Raw genomic sequence first — 22,308 nt, 5'->3', positions numbered from 1 at the left:
ACTTTTAAAGGAGTGGTAAGGTTAGAGTCTATTAATCCTTCCAGACATGAAAAGCTAGGATGCTAATTAATATTAAGTAAAGGAGTAGCCTAAAAGAATCCAAGTCTCCATATCCTCTGACAAAAAGATATATATATATATATATACATACATACACACACACATATACACATGCATGTGAATATACAGACATATATACATATACATGCATACATATATATTGTTCCCTGTATCATATGATGTCCTATACTTTGGGTAAGAGAGGGGAAAGTAAGAATCAGGTCAGTAACAGCCAGTGCATAGTAAGCATGCCAAAAACTATCCTAATGACTTCGATTTAAACTTTATATTAACCCAGAAGGGCACACATATTGACCTCGTCTTTATAGACGAGGGAGATGAAGCTCAGGGAAATGAAGACACATGACCAAGGTTACAAACACAGTTGATATACAAACTCTGGTTCCATATCATGCTTATTGATTCTTAATAGTCACAGAGATAAGGGTGCAAAAGCTTACAAGCAGGAAACATGGTGACTTTCACACAGGCCAAATGCACAAGTTCAAGGATCTCTTCCCAGCATCACTAACTCTTAAAATGCCTCACACTAATGGATTCTTAAAATTTCCAATACCTTATTTAAAATGGACAGAATTCGCTAGACCACCTTTTGGCAAACCTTTTTATAAAAGGAAGAATTCTTCTGTGTGAGAAGTATTAAGAGATTCTAGAAGCATCTACTTTGTTTCAGACAAGTACTTGGAAGACAAGTACTACCATCTGGTTTTATTCAAAATACAACCAAATTCAAGTAACACCTTTTCTCTAGTTTCTTGCTCCTGGAAGTTTGTTATAAATGCAGACTTTGAGGCTGTTCCCAGACCCGCTGAAGCAGAATCTGCATTTAACAATTCCCAGGCCATTACGTGCATGTTGAGTTTGAGAAGCAGAACTCTTTCTGACTGGATGTATGTTAGCTCTCACCCTCTCAAAAAAGAGAGGTTGAGAATTCAAATGCTGCCTAAGTATAGCCCATTTCTTCATCTATTTATACTAACTTTTAAAAAGGATATCAAGTATGCATAGTGTGCAGATGATCCTTCACAAACAACAGCAATTTAGTAATTGCATTATGCTACGTTTAGTTCTTTAAGGTGACACGGTCAAGAGTCTGTCATCATTACACCAAACTTACCTCTTCTCTTTTTCTTCTTTTTTGATCCAGTTGTTTTGCTGTTGTTACTGCTTCCAGAAGTAGAACACATCTAGAACATAAAAACACATCTAGAACATAAAAGAACTTTTCTCCTAAGACATGAATTTTTTTTTATTTTTAATTTTTTAATTTCTTTTCAGTGTACCAGAATTCATTGTTTATGCACCACATCCAGGGCTCCATGCAATCCGTGCCCTCCATAATACCCACCACCAGGCTCACCCAACCTCCCACCCCCTGCCCCTTCAAAACCCTCAGATTGTTTTTCAGAGTCCATAGTCTTTCATGGTTCATCTCCCCCTCTAATTTCCCTCAACTCCCTTCAACTCTCCATCTCTCCTTGTCCTCCATGTTATTTCTTATGCTCCACAAATAAGTGAAACCATATGATAATTGACTCTCTCTGCTTGACTTATTTCACTCAGCATAATCTCTTTCCAGTCCTGTCCATGTTGATACAAAAGTTGGGTATTCATCCTTTCTGATGGAGGCATAATACTCCATTGTATATATGGACCACATCTTCCTTATCCCTTCGTCCATTGAAGGGCATCTCGGTTCTTTCCACAGTTTGGTGACTGTGGTCATTGCTGCTATGAACATTGGGGTACAGATGGCCCTTCTTTTCACTACATCTGTATCTTTGGGGTAAATACCCAGTAGTGCAATTGCAGAGTCATAGGGAAGCTCTATTTTTAATTTCTTAAGGAATCTCCACACTGTTTTCCAAAGTGGTTGCACCAACTTGCATTCTCACCAACAGTGTAAGAGGGTTCCCCTTTCTCCACATCCCCCCCAACACACGTTGCTTACTGTCTTATTAATTTTGGCCATTCTAACTGGTATATCTCAATGTGGTTTTGATTTGAATCTCCCTGATGGCTAGTGATAATGAACATTTTTTCATGTGTCTGATAGCCATTTGTATGTCTTCATTGGAGAAGTGTCTGTTCATGTCTTCTGCCCATTTTTTGACATGATTATCTGTTTTGTATGTGTTGAGTTTGAGAAGTTCTTTATAGATCCTGGGTATCAGTCTTTTGTCTGTACTGTCATTTGCAAATATCTTCTCCCATTCGGTGTGTTGTCTCTTTGTTTTGTTGACTGTTTCCTTTGTTGTGAAGAAGCTTTTGATCTTGATGAAGTCCCAAAAATTCATTTTTGCTTTTGTTTCCTTTGCCTTTAGAGACATATCTTGAAAGAAGTTGTTGTGGCTGATGTTGAAGAGGTTACTGCCTATGTTCTCCTCTATGATTCTGATGGATTCCTGCCTCACGTTGAGGCCTTTTATCCATTTCGAGTTTATCTTTGTGTATGGTGTAAGAGAATGGTCAAGTTTCATTCTATACATAGCTGTCCAATTTTTCCAGTACCATTTATTAAAGAGACTTTTTTCCACTGTATATTTTTTCCTGCTTTGTTGAAGATTATTTGACCATAGAGTTGAGGGTCCACATCTGGGCTCTCTACTCTGTTCTACTGTCGATGTTTCTGTTTTTATGCCAGGACCATGTTGTCTTGGTGATCACAGCTTTGTAGTAAAGCTTGAAATCAGGCAATGTGATGCCACCAGTTTAGTTTTTCTTTTTCAACATTTCCTTAGCAGTTCGGTGTCTCTTCTGATTCCATACAACTTTTAGGATTGTTTGCTCCAGCTCTTTGAAAAATACCAGTGGAATTTTGATAGGAATGGCATTGAAAATCTAGACCATGAATTTTTGTCTGCTTTATAAAAAATAAGAGAACACAAGAAAGGTATATAGCATAGTCAAGACTTTATCTTTCCCTTAAAACAAGCACCGAGCAAGTGAGACTAAACATCTTCATAATCAATTCCAACTTGGGTAAAAGGTTAAATTTACTGAACTACTAAAGAGATCAAGATTTCACAGTTTCCAAAGCTGATGTATTTTGTATTCTGTCTAGAGTATGCCTAAATGTGAGTCAATTAGTTTTCACCATCATTGACTGCAACCCTAATGATTTGCAAATCCTTTCTATTTCCATTGTAAATATCCAAAATATGTACTTAGACCTCTATGTTCAATTTCTGTATGCTATATTTAATTTGAAAAGGGGGGAATTTAGAATACCATAAAAATACTAACCTATACGACCTTGTATATTTTGTTTTTTAAAATTTTTATCTTATTAAGTTTTTAATTCCAGTATAGTTAGCATACAGTACTGTATCAGTTTCAGGTGTGCAATGCAGTGATTCAACACTTGCATACATCACCTGATGTTCCTCACAAGTGACCTCCTTAGTCCCCATCATCTATTACCCCCACCCCCCACCCACCTTCCATTTGGTAACCATCAGATTGTTCTCCAGAGTTAAGAGTCTGTTCTTTGGCTAGTCTCTTTTTTTTCCTTTGTTCATTTGTTTCTTAAATCCCACATACAAGTGAAATATGGTATGTGTCTTTTCCTGACTCACTTTGCTTAGCATAATACACTCTAGATCCATGTCTATTGTTGCAAACAGCCAAGATTTCATGCTTTTATATGGTCGAGTAATATTTCATTGTGTATATATTTATGTGTACATATATGTAGGTATATATAATATAATGTATGTACATATCTTCTTTATCCATTCATCTATTGATGGACATTTGGATTGCTTCTATAATTTGGCTATTGTAAATAATGCTACAGTAAAAAAAGGTGTGCTTAGATTCTTACGAATTAGTGTTTTTTTCTTCTTCAGGTAAATACCCAGTAGTACATACTAGATCATAGGGCAGTTCTATTTTTATTCTTTTGAGGGCCCTACATACCGTTTTCCACAGTGGCTGCACCAGTTGCATTCCCACCAACACTGCATGAGGATTCCTTTTTCTCCACATCCTCACCAATACTTGTTGTTTCTTATGTTTTTTTTTTTTTTAAATTCTAGCCCTTCTGACAGGTGTGAGGAGGTATCTCAATGTACTTCTGTTTTTTATTTCCCTGATGAGTGATGTTGAGCATCTTTTCATGTGTCTGTTGGCCATCTGTAGGTCTTCAAGAAATGTCTGTTCATGTGACTTTGTATATCCTAATGCATGTTTAAGTCTACTTGTAGTGCTGTATATTTTTAAAACATTATAAACAAATTATAAACAGTTTTTATATTCTTGAAATTAGAATAGCCTCTCTAAGCATAACACAAAACCCAGAAACCGTAAAAGAAAATACCTTCTATATTATTAAAAACTTCGTAAATAAGGCTGAAGTACAAGTGACAAACTGAGGAAAACATCTGCAACGCATTAAAAAGAGAGACGCAAAAAGTTGTTGCCGATGAATGGGCCAACAAGAGGGAGGAGAAGGATGCCGAAAGGGAAATTAAAAAGTGAGAGGAAAAGGAAGGTCTTCAGAGTAAGAACTTAAAAAAGACTAAAATAACTTCATTTGTGGCCTATACTTTCACACTCTGAAAAGGATAAATGATTAACTTTTGCAAGGTGTGAGGACAAACACATATACTCCTATCTTTTTAGTTGAGGATATAAGGGGCAAACATTTTCTGGAGGCATTTGCAGTATTTACCAATTTTAAACATGCAGACCTTTTCTGCTAGCTACTCTGTGCACAAACATTTATGCTAAGGATGTACCTGCGTTAGTATGAGGAACTGTTCGATTTCACATTCCATTCATCACAGGATTTATGGCAGGAAAAGACATCTAATCAACCTAAATACTCAGATGTGTCTATTTCATTTGTATTAAACATTCCACACAATGGAATATCAATATTATAGGTTCTATACAATCGACTACCCATAGTCATTAAAAAGTAGGATAACAGATGTAGATGTTAACACAGACTGTAGATTAACTGACTAGAGACTTCTGTGATACCTTACTCAGTGAAAAAAGTTAGACCATACGTAAAATTATTGTATTCATTTAAGTCATTAAAATATATTTCTGCATTCATTATAGAGGGTCTATGTAGAAGATTTCGAAGAAGGTTGTCTGGCTGTATTTTTTTTTTTTTTAAGAGAGAGAATGCATGCATCAGAGTGGGGAAGGGGCAGAGAGAGAAGGAGAGAGAGAATCTTAAGCAAGCTCTACCCCAGCCTGGAGCCCAAAGGGGGCTCAATCTTGTGACCCTGAGATCATGAACTGAGCCAAAATCAAGAGTTGGATGCTTAACCAACTGGCCACACAGTTGCTCCTGTTTTGTTTTGTTTTGTTTTGTTTTTTTAATGCTTTTCTGTATTATTTGAATTCATGCTATGTATTCTCAATGGGGGTGGTACTGCCTCTGAGCAAACAAAACTGACTCTTGTGGAATTAAAAAAAAAAAATCACATCTGTTACAATATGTGGCTCTCCAAAACTCAGCTTTATCCAACAAAATATTATCCCTTGATACTTAATATTATTGGAGACTGGGGGTGGGGGAGGGTAGGAAAAAAAGATGTCTAAAAAGATACCCGAAGGGGAACAGTAATGGAAAAACAACACAAAACAAAAACTAAGCAATACTATTCCACATGGAATGAGTTACTTTTATAACCAAAAACCAAGTTTAACTATCTCTGTGATAACCGCTCTTGAAGAGGTCATAGTCCTTTGTCTAATTTCATAACTAATTTGTTATTTTCAACCCAAAATCCCACCTGCACATCCTTATTTTAACAGAATGCAGAACGTTTTAGAAGGACACTGCACTGAGTATCTAAAACAACCCTGCTAATGAAAACACACATTCAGCATCAGGTGTTCACCACAAGGTTTTAATCTCACCACTTGATTAATTAAAAAGAAATTACCTTGATGTCCAGCTTCTTAAAGGTATTTGTTGCTATGTTTACATACATATTTCTACTGCTGCAGCTTTCATCAATGGCCTTTTCTTCTGTTTTAGCCTAGAGCATGAAGGGAATTTAAAAATATCAAAATTTCAAGTCTATGGATAATATATGTCATTTATGATATGATGAAATAAATATGGTAAAATATTTAACTCAAGGGATGGGGGAAATAGCACAAATTTAAAAAAAAACATTTTGGGCACCTGGGTGGCTCAGTGGGTTAGGCCACTGCCTTCGGCTCAGGTCGTGATCTCAGGGTCCTGGGATCGAGTCCCGCATCGGGCTCTCTGCTCAACAGGGAGCCTGCTTCCTCCTCTCTCTCTCTCTGCCTGCCTCTATGCCTACTTGTGATCTCTCTCTGTCAAATAAATAAATAAAATCTTTAAAAAAAACCAAAAACCATTTTACCTAAAAAACCATCTATTTATGGTTTTTGAGGGAAAAAATAAACTTATCCTATATATCAAATCCAAGAACTAGATACTTATCATAAACTAAAACTGCAGTATAGAGTGCACACTGCAAAAATCCTAGAGTGTATATAAATAGTATATCAAGGGCATATATTATTATTCTCATCTAAAAGGTGAGGAAGCTAGGCTCAAGTTGCCAAATACTTTGCTTAACATCATACAGCAAAGGGAAGACAGGATCTTCCTTTTATTATCTTTTTGTTACTTTTCTAAAACTATAAAGTAATTATTATTTTTATACCAGGACATATTAACATAGGTCAGTAAAAGAGAAATAAATGGATGTTTTGTGACAAACAAGTAAAGGGAACAAAAGAATAATAAATAGTATATTAATACTTTACTGAGCACTGAGTATGTGCAGGTTTAGTATCAGCTCATTAAATATCTCAATCTTCATTGTGATTCTGTGGGCGTGGGTGTCCTCATCACTAACATATATGAGGCTCAAGAGAAAGTAAGTATCTTACTGTTGTAGAGCTAGTAACTAAGTCCAGGTTGGCCCAAATGCCAAAGCCAAGACTCTTCTCACTACACTAAACCTCACAGAGAGAAAAAGCCATGGGAAGTCGGGGCGGGGGGTGGGGGTGGGGGACAGTGTTGGGGAGAATAGAAAAGTAAACTGAAACAAAAAAGGGTAACACCTCTCTCTGTAAGAGACTCCTTTTTTGTCTTTGCCATTATTCTTTAGCCAATATAGAATCCTGGAGGAGACAGACTTCCGGAACGGCAGAACAAGAATCTTCGTGAAGTTCTTGTCCCACTAAAATAATAAAAATACTGGGAAAACAACCAAAAGTAACCATTTCACAACTCTGAAAATTAACCAAAGCTACAGAACAAACTGAAAATTATCTAAGAGAACTACTGAACCTCGGTAAGACAGTGGGGTCTGTACCATTTTAGTTTGACTTTTCCCACCCATCACTTCCCACCTCCCAGCTTAGTGGCAGAGCAGTAAAAAGCTGGCAGCCTGGTTACCAGCCAACAGAGAGGACAGACTTCTCTTATAGGTACACAATAAGCATCACCCCCAGAGCACAGTCAATAGTTTGTCTGAACAAGCAGTTCCCTGGAAAGTCTCTATGGCCAAGGTCTTGTGGGTATTTGATTTAAACTCAGCTCATGGTGGGGGGGAAACCCTATTCCCAGGGCGCTATTAAAACAGTAGCAATGGGGTGGCAATATGGCAGTTACCTAATGTTATGATTTCCCATTGGATAACAGGAATCTGTCAGGATTTTTTTTTTTTTTTTTTAATCTTGGTGACCTAGATGACCATAAAGAACTTTGAAGAGCTCTGACACATTCCTGGGACTTAAAAGGTGTCTCAGGAAAGACCTGAGAAAAGAGAAGTCTTTACAAGGCTCTTCTCTGAGGACCAGGCCCAAGCAGGAAGTAAAAGCTAAAGCTATCTACAAACTGCTAAGTTTTAGGGCATGTCTTCTCACATAGGGCCCCTTCGCAAAGGGAGGAAGACATAGAGACAGGGCACTGAAGAAAATTTTCTAACCAGTCGCTGATTAACCAGTAAGTTACGCTGGCAGAGGGTGACCCCACTGAAGCCAGCCTTAAAATAAAAAATAAAAGAACTTAAAACACAATGCTACCAGAGAACTTGGTGGCCATATACAGAAAGTAATACAAAATCTACAGAATTAGTCCAGTAAAGTCGCTAAGTAAGTAGGTAGCAACAAGCAAAACCACAAAAACCTAGCAACAACAAAAAAAGGTATCTGATACCAGAGTTATTACAATATACTGTTTAACCATACAGTTTTCAACAAAAGAAATTATGAGTCATGTAAAGAAACAAAAAAGTATACCCCATACAGGAAAACAAACAAACATACAAACAAAACATGAGAGAAAATGTCACTGAGGAAGTCCAGATTTTGGACTTAGTAGGTATAGGCAGACTTTATAAAGATTTTTTAAAAATTAAGGAAACCACATTTAAATAATACAAGAAAATGATACATAGAGAACATGAATAAAGAGAAATTTATAAAATAAAAAAAATTTAGAATTTCTAGGGTTAAAAAGTATAAAAATTGATATCAACAATTCCCTGTCCGGGCTCAACAACAGGTACCTGAGATGGTTATTTGAATCCACATGAGAAGTAAATAATATTGGCAAATATAACTTCATAGGAAAATATAAAAGAGAATAAATCTCTTTTCTCAGGTCTTTCCTGAGAAATGTAATCCTTTTTTACTTTAACAACAGTATAAAGCAATAATCATAAAACATAAAACAACAGTATAAAGCAATAATCATAAAACTGTTGATAGGCTTATAATCTATGTCACGAACTGCATGGTAATAATGGTATAAAGGAGGGGTTAGGAAACACTGGAAATTTCTGTGTATGAAGGTAGTTTTAATATGAAGTAGATTATTATAAATTAAGATGGTAACTGTAACCCTCAGGGCAAAAACTAAAACAATAACTAAAAAAACTAGCCCAAGAAATGACATGGACATTTTGTTTTTTTCTTAAGATTTTTATTTATTTATTTGACAGAGACACAGTGAGAGAGGAGATACAAGCTGGGGGAGGGGGAGAGGGAGAAGCAGGCTTCCCTTGAAGCAAGGAGCCTAGTGCAGGGCTTGATCCCAGGACCCTGGGATCCTGAGCTGAAGCCAGATGCTTAATGACTGAGTCACCCAAGCACCCCTGGCATGGACATTTAAATGGTACATTAGAAAATATCTGCTTAACAGAGAAGTGATATAAATCCTCTTGCTGGTCATTACCTATTAAATATAAATTGATTAAATAATCAAAAGAGAGAGAATGGAAAAACTGGGGAAAATACACTTTACTGAATGCTGTCTATAAAATAGACACTTTAGTTTTTGATTTTTTTTTTTAAAGTAATCACTACACCCAACATGGGGCTTGAACTCCTGACCCTGGGATCAAGTGTTGCATGCTTTACCAATTGAGCCATCCAGGCACCCCAAGATAGGCTCTTTAGATTCACAGAACTGGTTGAAAATAAAAGAAAAAATAAGTACTTTATAAATAGTAAAAGATATTTAGAATGGCTATATTAATGCCAAAGTAGATTAAAAATTTATTTTAAATTCTAGTTAGTGAACACACAGTGCAATATTGGTTTCAGTAGAATTCAGTGATTCATTATTTACATACAACAGCCCGTGCTCATCACTAGAAATGTCCTCTTTAATATGCATCCCCCACCTCCCTCCCTCCATCAACCCTCAGTTTGTTCTCCATCATTAAGTGTCTCTTATGGTTTCCCTCTTTTTCTTTTCCCCTTCCCATGTATTCATTCTGTTTTTGTTCTTAAACTCCACATGAGTGAGAGCATATGGTATTTGTCTTTCTCTGACGGACTTATTTCACTCAGCATAATACACTCTAGCTCTAGGTACATCAGACCTATCCCACAACGTGGTTTCGAAAAAGAAGTGAAGAGAAAATTAAATTGTTTGCTAATTGTGCCCCATGACTTTTTTATCCAATGTAATAGTCACAAAGTATGTGTGTATCTTCAGATAGACTTTATTATTCAGTACTGACCTTGTTCAGAGCCTCATCCTCTGTTTTACAAGCCCGCCAGTACTTCTCAACAAAGAGGCTGACAGCGTTGTCTCACTTCCTCAGGGACTTTGGAAGAAGACTCTGGTGTTACAAAGCCCACTTCTGCTGGGCCACCTTGTTTGTCAGCATTTTGTTCAATACAGAATTGTTGATTACAGAAATGTAAAACATGTGTTTCTGTTTAACATTCCTACTATGTGTATGAAAGAAGTAAAACTCTTAGGTAACTGCTGTAGCCATTAAATTCAAAAATAATTTCAAGTTTTAAATTCATTAAAAAATAGAACGATCAGGATGCCTGGGTGGCTCAGTTGGTTAAGCAGCTGTGTTCGGTTCAGGTCATGATCCAGGGGTCCTGGGATCGAGTCCTGCATTGGGCTGCTTGCTCAGCAGGGAGCAAGCTTCTCCCTCTGCCTCTGCCTGCCTCTCTGCCTGCTTGTGTTCACGCTCTCTGACAAACACATAAACAAAATCTTTTTAAAAAATATGATACAATCCATAAGTGACTCTTAATCTCACAAAACAAACTGAGGGCTGCTGGGGGGAGGACGGTGGGGAGAGGGTGCTGGGTTATAGACATTGGGGAAGGTATGTGCTATAGTGAGTGCTGTGAAGTGTGTAAACCTGGCGATTCACAGACCTGTATCCCTGGGGAAAAAATATATTATATGTTTATAAAAAATAAAAAAAAATTTTAAAAACCCCAACAAACAAACAAACAAACAAAAAAATATGATACAAGGCCTAAAATGGCCTGCACTCATCAAAGTCTGCCATCAGACTGTGAAGTCAGAGCTGTGCCCCGTGTGTGCCCCACTGTAGCTGACCTGGGCACCCAACTCCCCCTTTTCACACTGGAATCTTCGAGCTCCAGTGTGGTCCTCTGCTCAGCAAACAGGAAAGTTTGTCACTTACCCATTCTTAAAACAAATATATGTCCGCATGTCAGTTACCATGACACAAAGAAAAATGCTCGGACTTAAATAAGATTTATGAAGGATTTGTGCCTACTCAGTATTAAAATGATCCCAGCTGTAAACAATGAGACAATGAAAACTCTAAAATCAGGTAATCTGCCTCACTTTGGAGGGCAGGAGAGCCAATGTTACACTTCAGGAAAATGTTACAACCAGGAAAAGCTGAAACTTTGTAGTTGTTTCCTTAGGGCACACAGATGTTTTAGAGAGGGAGGAAGCCTCAAAATTGATGTTTAGTTTTCTGCTGAAAAATATTTAGTATACAGAAAAAAAAAAAGTCACTGCCACAAATAGGATAAAAATAACTAAAGAAGGAAGGTTATGTCACCGCATCACTGATCGCATTATTTCCTGAATGTCTGCCTTCTGCCCCTTCTCGCACACACATACACATGGACGTCCTGCACTGGATGCTTCTTGAAAGGTATACTTCAGTGTGAAACTTTCCTCTGAAAAAAATTTAGGAGTCTTAAATGAATCATAGCCACAGAGGTTTTAGGTCTAAAAATATGCCAAATATTTCCAAGAACAGGATAAACAAAATAACTGAATGTGACATGCAGACATGAATCCTATCATAAAATGAAAATAGCCGCATCAAATAGTAACCAGGAAAAGCTGAAACTTCTTTCTGGGGTCTGGCATTTCTCTGAAGGAGGGATCTCCAGAAAAAAAAAAATAAATAAATAAATAACAGAAGCACTCTCCTAGGGGCTCTATATGTGGACAGGAAAGCTGGTTGTTGGAAAGAGACTTCAGGTCTTCAGACTTATTTATAATACCTTTCTGGGAAAAGAAGCAAGACTTTTCACAGGAATGTGTGATCTGTTTGGCTTTTCGTTGGCTTTTCCCTTGACAGAACCACATCCAGATGGAGGCTGTTTGATGTAAGCAAATTTTCTAAGAAGTTTTTATGAATAAGAAAAAAAAAAGGTAAGTTTTAATCACCTTAGCCTCAGATGATTAGAGTTTATTTTAATGATCAATCCAAGATTTCATAATACTTCCTTTACAGACTATTCTTTTCTTAAAACAAAATGTAAACACAAAAAATCCCAATAACTAATCCCAACATAAGCTAAAGAACAAATTTAGACAATTGGTAAAGCTATTCACTCCCCATAGATGTGCTTGCAAAATATTACCTTTATGGCTTAGCATTTAGGGATAAACAGTGTAATTGATTAAAGTATCATGCCAATCATATAATCTCACATAAAGCTTCATGTCAGCAACACAACTATAATTGGTAATATGTGGATTTCACAGGAAATGTTTTCTAAAATAAGGTAAAATTCCAAAACAAAAACAGAAAAAAATAATAAGGTAAAATTCCATTTCTTAACTGATTTTTCTCATACCTTCTGAGGCTTTCCTTCAGGTCTGAGGGATGGGACAGGCCAATACCATTTTCCTTTGATCAGAAAGGGCAGCGAGAGACGCCTGCCCAGTTTAGGTCAGACATTAACTGCACCACCTATTGCGGGGCCCGAAGGATTTCAGGGTGACTAATTAGTGGGGCAACAGTCTCCCTCAATGGGCTAAGGATCTCTTTACTGGTTGGAACCTAGAGAGCACCAAAATGATTTTAAAATTTGAGAAGACGTGGGGTACCTGGGTGGCTCAGTGGGTTAAGCCTCTGCCTTCGGCTCAGGTCATGATCTCAGGGTCCTGGGATTGAGCCTCACATCGGGCTCTCTGCTCAGTGGGGAGCCTGCTTCCTCCTCTCTCTCTGCCTGCCTCTCTGCCTACTTGTGATCTCTGTCAAATAAATAAATAAAATCTTTAAAAAAATTTTTTTTAATTTGAGAAGACGGAGCATTTCACTTTCCCTTTCTCCACAAAAGTTTTTGGAATGGACTACATGTATAATACCCCATGTAATACAATACACATAAATGGGGGTATTCCCAGAAACTGGTTGAGAAGAAAATAGAACCTTTAAGGCAAAAAATACAAGAAAATTTTCTTGAAATAAGAGAACACATTAATTCTCCTATGAAAATGACACTTAACTTTGTATGCAGTAAAAATGTGAACAAAAAATGTGAATAAAACCTTTTATGTAGCAAAAATGTGAATTAAAAAATGTGAATAAAACTTTGTATGCAGTAAAAATGTGAATAAAAAAAATAAAATAAAAGCTTTTAAAAATAAAAGCTAACAGGAAGACCTATCCTACTACCAAAGTTACTGGAATTTATTGAAGGACTTCCTTAGGTCACCACGCAAAAGTATCAGGTGATGCATGAAGGTAGAAACAGCAGACTAGCCTCAGACTTCACTACAGCAACATTCCGTACATGAGAATGCAACACCAAAAAAGATGTTCAGCTTGATCAGTAACAAAAGAAATGTCATACAAAACAAGGAAATAAAATTTCACCCAGACAGGTTTTTTGAAAAGAATTTAATACCCATGTTTGATGAAGGTTTGTGGGGAAAAAACCTTAACATAACTGTAGAATGCTACGCTGTTACAACCCTTCTGGAAGGCAATATAGCAACATACTTGAAAAATGTTAAAACTCCATCTTCCTTTGACTTGTTATTTCCATTTCTGAGAATTTTAAGTGGAGGAAAAAAAATTTTAAGGGGGAAAAGTGAAAGGGAAATAATGTTAGCTCCCAAAAATTTTTTCCAAAGAGAAGGGGAAAAAAACTAAAGAAGATAGCTATATATCTGACCCTTGGAGAGAGATACTCCATATCTCCATTTCACAGATAAAGAAAATGAAGCTCAGAGATATTAAATAACTTGCCCAGGGACATCTAATTATTCTGCGAAGAACCAGAATCCAGGTTCTCATTTGGGACTTGGAAGCATAAACTCTATTTACGTCATGCATAACATTCTGCTGTCAACGTGTCCCAAGCACAAGTAACACAGAGAAAAGAGCAGAGAGATGGAGTTTGTTAAATGTCACTTTTTAACCCAAAAGCGGTAAAGAAATACTACTCAAAGCAGTGCCTCCTTAACTTCTGAAAATGCCATCAAAGGACTTCAGCACATACAGTATTACAAGACGTTTAAAGGACTTTGAAAATCTACCGTCCATGCCCCTTATTCACAGCATTCACGGTCCTACAGAGTCCCACAAACAGCTAACCAGTGAATCCTGAACCAGGGCTCCTAGGGCAAATGGAGGTGGGTTCAGGAGCGTCTCCGGTCACATTTCTGTCAACCAGTCAATAACTTCACCTTGTTTGATGGGTTTCTGTTTAGAGATTCTTTACTTAACATGTATTGCTGATTTATGAATCTCGAACTTGTGGTCGACAGCACTGGAACTCACACCTCTACAGAGCTCAGCTAACACACTGCCTTTGTGAGGCACATCACGGGCCTCTTGATCTCAGCAACATCAGACAACCCTATACTTGGGGGCCATTTTAATCAGCAAAATCACCAACAAACACCACAAAAATGCAAAGAACGTGGCACTAAACAGATTGAGAAAAGGACATGTGTTCACGGTAGGAGAGCCGAAACAAGAAGGCAGTATTATTCAGTATTAGCTGGGAGAGTGCATGTGAGGCAGTTTTTGGTTTGGGGTTTTTTTTGTTTGGTTGGTTTTTGTTTGTTTTTGTTTTTTGCCATTATGAAGGCAGACAAAGGACCACATAAAAACACAAGTCTTGATTTTAAGGTTACAAATTAACTTCAATGAGTGGGGAATTCACAAATCCAGAATCTAGAAATAATGAGGATTGATCATGGCAATTTATAGCTCAAAAGCTATGCATTAACCTACCTGTTTTTTTTTTTTTAAAGATTTTATTTATTTAGTCAGAGAGAGCGAGCGAGAGCAAGCACAGGCAGACAGAGAGGCAGGCAGAGTCATAGGGAGAAGCAGGCTCCCTGCGGAGCAAGGAGCCCGATATGGGACTCGATCCCAGGACGCTGGGATCATGACCCGAGCCAAAGGCAGCTGCTTAACCAACTGAGCCACCCAGGCGTCCCTTAACCTACCTGCTTTTAATGACAATGTTAGATAATGGGAAGAAAATGAAGGATGGAGACAATGCTTACAAGTAGGAATCAACTGAGGGTCCACTTGTGCCTCCCAGGTGGATAACGGACGGTAGTAATGGAACACGCTTAAAGCTCAAAATGACAAGGCATGCACTTTGTAGGTGTCCCACAAGAGAGGAACTAAATAACTCACATCAACTTGGCAATGTGCAGAATTTTTTTTCGTTCAGAAATGTTTTGGTAATATAACATCTCTAATTCCATTTGCTTTCCTGAAGCCTAGTGGGAAAAAGATAGGAATTATCCAATTTCAGCAGAGTAAAAGCAAATCTAGCATTTTTTTCTGAAGAGCCACAGGAATCTAAGCTACAAAATATGGGGCAATTTATTAAGAAATAATGCACAAAAAATTATCTGAACCATTTGTCAAGCATAGAGTACTACAGAATATTTCTCTAAGTTGGAAAATCAATTATAAGTTGCTGTATGTACTACGATGGCCTCTGGAAACTGTCATGTCTGCAAGACATGATATCCGGCTAATTATCAAGGTTTTTGCCTTGACATTCCAATGTATTACTCATCACAAGCATTAGAGTATATTTTATATACACATTATATAATACATATTTCTACAGAGTTCAGCAGAGAGTATGAATTTAAGGGAAATTCCTAAAATGTAGGAAAAGGATTTAAAAAAACAAAACAAAACTGACTGACCTGTTTAGTAATCTCTCTACAAGCTTCACTTCCCATGACCTCAGTGAAAATTCAAAGACATTCCTTCATAGGGTCATCCAAATCAGAGGGAATGTCCTCTCCAGTTTGCTCCTTATCAAAAATCAAATTCAACTAATTTGCGGTCTTCAGAAGTAGTGCAGTCTGGACTACGGTCTTGTCTTCTCGGCCCTTCGTCTTTGGCTTGCTCACCTGAGGAAGAGATTGGGGGCTGGCTTGAATACTGACACGGACTTCCCTCATTTTGAGTATCATAAGTTGTTTTTATGTATTTTTTGCTTGTGGATAACTCTCATTACAAATTCTGTTCTGCATTTCTTGGTCACTGAGAGGTGCACAATGTATGCTTTCTTCTCAAACACAGGCACAGTTTTTCTCACCACCAAAACTTCCCATCTTAGAAATGGGGTTTTTAACACCATACAAGTTACTTCTAACATCTAGCGAGCCTTGAATGAGCCGTTTTGGTAGTTCTAAATTGTTACAGTCATCCTTTGTGTGGTTAGTTGGGTTTTCTCTAGTTTTTCCACTTCTTTGTCACTAATTTTTTTTTAAAAAGATTTTATTTATTTATTTGGCAGGCAGAGATTACAAGTAGGCTGAAAGGCAGGCAGAGAGAGAGAGGAGGAAGCAGGCTCCCTGCTGAGCAGAGGACCCTGGGATCATGACCTGAGCCGAAGGCAGAGGCTTTAACCCACTGAGCCACCCAGGCACCCCTCTTTGTCACTAATTTGATGATTTCTCTCCTCTGAGGACACTATATGTAACCTTTCATCCATATTCGGATACTTGAAGCCACTCCAACCAAGGTTTAGCCTTTTTAGAAATAGGCATGACTGGAGGTACATCCATTACAAGGTTGTCTTCATCAGATTCTTGAAGATGTATTGTAATTCTTATTGGAAAGACATAAGGTCTTTGGCTCTCCTGGGACTTGTGGGCATTTTCCCCCACATATTTTTTCAAGTGGCAGAGGTGGTGTATCAGTCCTGTCCTGCCTTGCTTTCGACGTGCCAAGCAGCCCTGCAGAATAATTGAGCAAGGGGTCATATTCAAGATCTGTTGCTGGACATTTGTGGTCTGGCACATACTTTCTAGGCTGACTCTGTGTTCTTTGATAGTTCATCCCACTTCTCCTTTGGAAGTAGGCTATTATATTCAAGAAAATCTTGCCTCAAATTTGTGTCACTCAAGGAGGCAATGTGGCTTTGCAGTAGTTCAAGTGTTAAAGTAAACTTGGAGAGCCTCTTCTGCTTTTCTTTAACCTCAGTCTTGACAGATTTGAGTTCTTTGTTGAGCCTTTCCAGTTCTTCCATAGTTGTGCCTCCAATGGAAGAGGAGTTGTATCTTTAAAAATCACCTCAGAAGAAATGCAGACTCCAAATATCGTGGACAAGTAGTTTACTATCAGAAGGACATTAATTCCTCCAAACCCAGCCATTAACACGGATACTTGAAGTAGTTCTAAACCCCCCATTAACACGGGGGGTTGTTTACCAATTGATGGGTTCTTAGAAGCAGAATGAGAAGTCAAGGACTAGCTCTCCAAGTCTTTCAAACATCAAGCCCAGGTCTGATTAAATAACATCCATGCCTCATTGCTAGAGTGACTATATATCAGTGGGTCAGGCCAGGTTTACACATCATTATTTAACTGTGTCAAATGTGATACAGTTTGGATATACCCCATTCACCTCATTATTTACCAACCAGTGACAATTTGAAAAGAGTTCAAATAGCTGAATGCGACTTACACAGAATTGCACATAGTTTCATGCAGTTAAAGTGGCAAAAATTAAACACATCTTGTTTATAAGTTATTTAGAGCACCAGTCTTTCCTAAATTCAGTGGGCCTCAAAATTCTCATTGAGGTCCTTGGTGATCTAATGATTGCCACAAACATAAAATATGCTCCCCCCAGCATATATCATTAAAAACAAAAACAAAAACAAACTTTATTTGTCAGAGAGCAAGCGAGAACACAAGCAAGCAGAGTGCAGGTAGAGGCAAAGAGAGAAGTAGGCTCCCCGCCAAGCAAGGAGCCCAATGCAGGTCTCAATCCCAGAACTCCAGGATCATGACCTGAGGCAGCGGCCCAACGGACTGAGCCACCCAGGCATCCCTAAAAACTTAAAAAAACAACAACTTAAAAAAAAATCTTATATAAAAAAAAAATCAGTCAATCCAACAAACCTCCAGTGCAGTTTTAGATTCACACTCCTGAGGGAAAACCAGGACAGTTACAAGAGATAAGGCTTGCTGTAACAGCTGTTCACAACCCCGGCAGCTCCTTCCTGACTTTTAACTAAGGAAATCACAAGTTTCTTTCCTCTTTCCAAGATACATTTTCCTGTATCATTTATGAGGTAATTTACACATCTCTCTCTTCTCTCAAACAAGAGATTTCAGATTTAAAATGTGATCCCAATTTTTGAAACTCTGCATTTATTTTAGATAACCCCCATGCTTTGGTAACACACACATGCTTCTTCTTAACACAATGAGCACTCTCTTGGCTCAGTAACCTTTGGCTTCCTATTAAAAATTAACTCTGTTGAAATCTAAAACAATCTGTTAAAGAAGTATATGGAGGAAGGAGAAGGCAAAAAAGCGAGCGCAAGAATGAAAATTATCCTAGGATCCAAACATATGCCTGAATCTAATTTCCCTTTACACAAACTTGGACAGGGGACTAAACTCTGGATACCCAGCCAGAACTGCATTTTAGCTTAAGCTGGATTTTATTTATTTATTCCTTGATTCAGGAAAGGGTCTTCGGCACTGCTTTGGGGACTCTACTGGGGGGGGGGGGAGAAAAAAAGAAGAGGGATTATACTTTCCGTTCATGTCACCAGTTTTTAAGAAAAAAAAAAAAACTTTTTCCTATCAGAAGCTACACTTAGGGGGCTAATTTTGAAGTTTGAAGGCAGGCGTCACAATCTTTGCTCAAGGTAGAAGTGACTGAGGAGCTCCTCTGGACCCTAAATACTTTTTGCTCCAACCAGGGTCCTACCCCACCTTCTTTCACCAGAGCAGAGCAAAACCCCTATAATAACTCCACATTGGGGATGGTGTCAAGGAGGGAGGATCGGACCACACAAGTCCACGCACATCCGTCAAAGCGAGCAAACCTGGGCTCACCTTTCTAGGATCCCACGCTTGGGCATCTGCAGGTCCACAGCAGAGAGATGGCAGGCTGGGCCATCACGGCTCCCCAGCCCTCCCCCGGACCACCTGACTTTGGCCCCGCCCCATACACCCTGCCCGTGGAGCCTCAGGTGGTTATGCACAGCTCTCCCTTACTGGGGTGGAGGTGTTCTCTTCTCCCAGCCGGGGAAAAGAGGTTTTTCTTGGTTTTGGTTTTTGTTTTAATTTATTTTTTTTATGTATTTTATTTTCAGCGTAACGGTATTCATTGTTTTTGCACCACACCCAGTGCTCTATGCAATCCGTGTCCTCTCCAATACCCACCACCTGGTTCCCCCAACCTCCCACCCCCGACCCCTTCAAAGCCCTCAGATTTCCAGACTCTTTCTAGGAAGCCAGCATTACCTTGTTCCCCAAACCAGGCAAAGACCCTACCAAAAAGGAGAATTTCAGGCCAATATCACTGATGAATATAGATGCTAAGATTCTCAACAAGATCCTAGCAAACAGAATCCAACAGCACATTAAAAAGATTATCCACCATGACCAGGTGAGATTCATTCCTGGGCTACAAGGATGGTTCAACATTCACAAATCAATCAGTGTGACAGAACACATTAATAAGAGAGAAGAGCCACATGGTTCTCTCAATTGATGCAGAAAATGCATTTGACAAAATCCTGCATCCATTCCTGATTAAAACGCTTCAAAGTATAGGGATAGAGGGAACATTCCTGCACCTCATCAAATCTATCTATGAAAGACCCACAGCAAATATCATCCTCAATGGTTAAAAAGTTGCAGCGTTCCATTGAGATCAGGAACAAGACAAGGATGCCCACTCTCACCACTCTTGTTCAACATAGTATTAGAAGTCCTAGCAACAGCAATCAGACAACAAAGAGAAATAAAAGGTATCCAAATTGGCAATGAAGAAGTCAAACTCTCTCTCTTCGCAGATGACATGTTTCTTTATATGAAAAAGAGGTTCTTAAGGGAGCCAGCCCACGCTATCTTCCCCTAACATCACTGCCCCACCTCCTCCAGGTTTCAGGGATCTTGCGACCACCCAAAAGGTCTGAGAAACATGTTCCTAGTTAGGACCCCCAGAGCATCCTTACTGTGCTCAGATCTCAGGACAGACTTTCCATGGGAGGGATGAAAAAAGAGGGAATAAAGGTTGGCACTTAAGGCTCCTGATCCTGGGTGTGTGATGCTGGGGAGATTTACTCTTGAGGACTCTGGGACAACTTGGTTCCCCTTCCTAACACAAGCACTGGTTTTTTCTCTGGTCTGTAATAGCCACTCTGTAGGAACTGCCCTTAAATAGCAAAGGTGGAGAAAAATAGATTAAAGTTCCTCTCTGAGGGCTGAGGAACAGGCGGAGTATGTGCACCGGAGAAAAGAAGAGGGTGTTTCAGAATGTCGGGGAGATAGGTTAGTTAAAAACCAGGTTTTGTTTGTTTTGTTTTTTTAAAATGCCTTTCAGGGAGAAACACCCAGATAATCTGCTCAGGAAATGCAGGTTTGGTCAGTTAAGGGACAAATCAGAAGTATCTCCCCCCCCCCCCCGCCCCGCCCCACCCTGGGTTATGTGACCCTCTTCTCGCTTCTAGACTAGGAAGTGGGGAGTAGAAGGTGGATACAGTAAGGACTACCTGGTATTTTTCATGCCCCCCCCCCCCCCCCCGCAACTTGACTGCAAGTTACATGGTATCTGCAAGCTAACCCCACTGATGAGAAGTCAATTTCTAAAAAAATATGTTAACCTCTCTTCAGGCATTTTAGCCATAGTAATGCTATAGTGATTAACTTTCTTGCTCTATAATACTTGTTAAGCACTGTAGAGAAGTTGGGTCATTGAATCCTGACTTCACTTACTTCTGATCAAGGAAATCCTGGGCCCCTCTCAAGGGTAGGTGGAGAAAACAGGTGGGAATGGTTGATAGTCAAACCCTCCTCAAGTCCACCTGATACTCCCTCCACACGCTCTTTCTCACCCGTGGATTCAACGTGGCTCCCCCGCACCTGCTTCCAGGCAGCAGCAACTCTCTGCCTCACTCAGTTCCTACCGCATGTCCTGGCGCCCCAACTGGCAATACAAACGCTGGCCCAGACCCCCGGTGCCACCAAAAGGGCATGGAAAATGGCAAAAGTAACCCGCTGAGGGTAGCTTGGGCCACTGCCCAAGGTCACCCCCACTGGCTCAAGAGCTTGGCCCACACAGAGCAAGAGCTGGGGAGAGCTGCCAGGCCACTGCTTTCCCCTGGAGCGTCAGTCTGATATAGTCCATAGCGCCTCAAGGGCAGAGCTTTCCCAACCAATGGTGAGAGGGGGCTGGATTTAGGACGGAAATGACTGAGAATGGTTGGGGCCGGGGTTTGGTGGGGGAGGGCCTGGCTGGTGAGTGTGAACAGACTCTTTGCTCCTCCGCAGGGAAGGTTTGTAGGGACCTACGCCCGAGGTAGAGAAAACAATTTCCCAAGAGCTAAAAGGTCCCCTAAGGAACCTCCTGCCCTATGTGGAGCCTAGCTTGCTCCTAACAACCACCTTTGACTTCTGTTATATTTGACTAGTAACCTCCATGAATCACAGAGAGACCTCGTTTTGGAAGCACATCTTAGCTTCTCCAGCAGGTGATCTTAGGCAGCATATCTGATTTACCTGAGTTTTCATTTCTTGATGTGTGAAATAAGCGTGCCATTCAGTGTGACATACCAAACCGTGGAGCATAAAGTAGGTGAGAATTTAGGAAGACAATAAAACCTGAATTCGCACCCTCCCCCCAGCTCCACACATATCCACAAAAGATCTGACACGTTCCCCAAATCCTTCCAGTTGAAACTAATACCTCAAAGGGAAACGATATCCATATTCCATTGGTCTTCTTTGGAAATTGACATACTTCTGGAATGGATGGCCTCATAAGTGATTGATCACTCGACTTTTAAACAAGAATGCTAAGAGGCTTGTAGTGATCCAAAGGGGAACAGCACCCCAATGTTTGTAGCAGTGATGTCCACAATAGCTGATGGAAAGAGCCCAGATGTCCATCGACAGATGATTGAATAAAGAAGATATGGTGTATATACAGTGGAATATTACTCAGCCATAAAAAAAAAATCTTCCCACTTACAAGGACATGGATGGAGCTAGAGGGTATTATGCTAAGCAAGATACATCAGAGAAAGACAAATGATTTCATTCATATGTGGAATTTTAAAAAAACACCGGATCACAGGGAAGGGAGAAAAAAATAAGACGAAATCAGAGAGGGAGAAAAACCGTAGGTGATTCAACTATAGGAAACAAACTGAGGTTTGCTGAAGGGATGGTGGGTGGGAAGATGGGGAAGTGGCTGATGGGCACTAAGGAGGGAACGTGATGT

At 39.3% G+C, this 22,308-nt stretch overlaps 1 long non-coding RNA gene across 1 annotated transcript in view; it reads left to right on the top strand.

The window, feature by feature from the left end:
• The first annotated feature begins 7,228 nt into the window (after window positions 1-7,228).
• The window catches only part of LOC131812964 (uncharacterized), a 19,435-nt gene continuing 4,355 nt past the window's right edge, over window positions 7,229-22,308 (top strand). Inside the window, exons 1-2 of the long non-coding RNA XR_009346563.1 lie at window positions 7,229-7,382; window positions 11,919-11,992. This is a non-coding gene — a long non-coding RNA (uncharacterized LOC131812964). The remainder of the gene's footprint in view (window positions 7,383-11,918; window positions 11,993-22,308) is intronic.

This window comes from Mustela lutreola, chromosome 12, assembly GCF_030435805.1.
Source record: "Mustela lutreola isolate mMusLut2 chromosome 12, mMusLut2.pri, whole genome shotgun sequence".
NCBI classification, from domain to species: Eukaryota; Metazoa; Chordata; class Mammalia; order Carnivora; family Mustelidae; genus Mustela; species Mustela lutreola.
The sequence above is the reverse complement of the archived record's forward strand: the minus strand, read 5'-3'. Positions and strand labels throughout refer to the sequence as shown.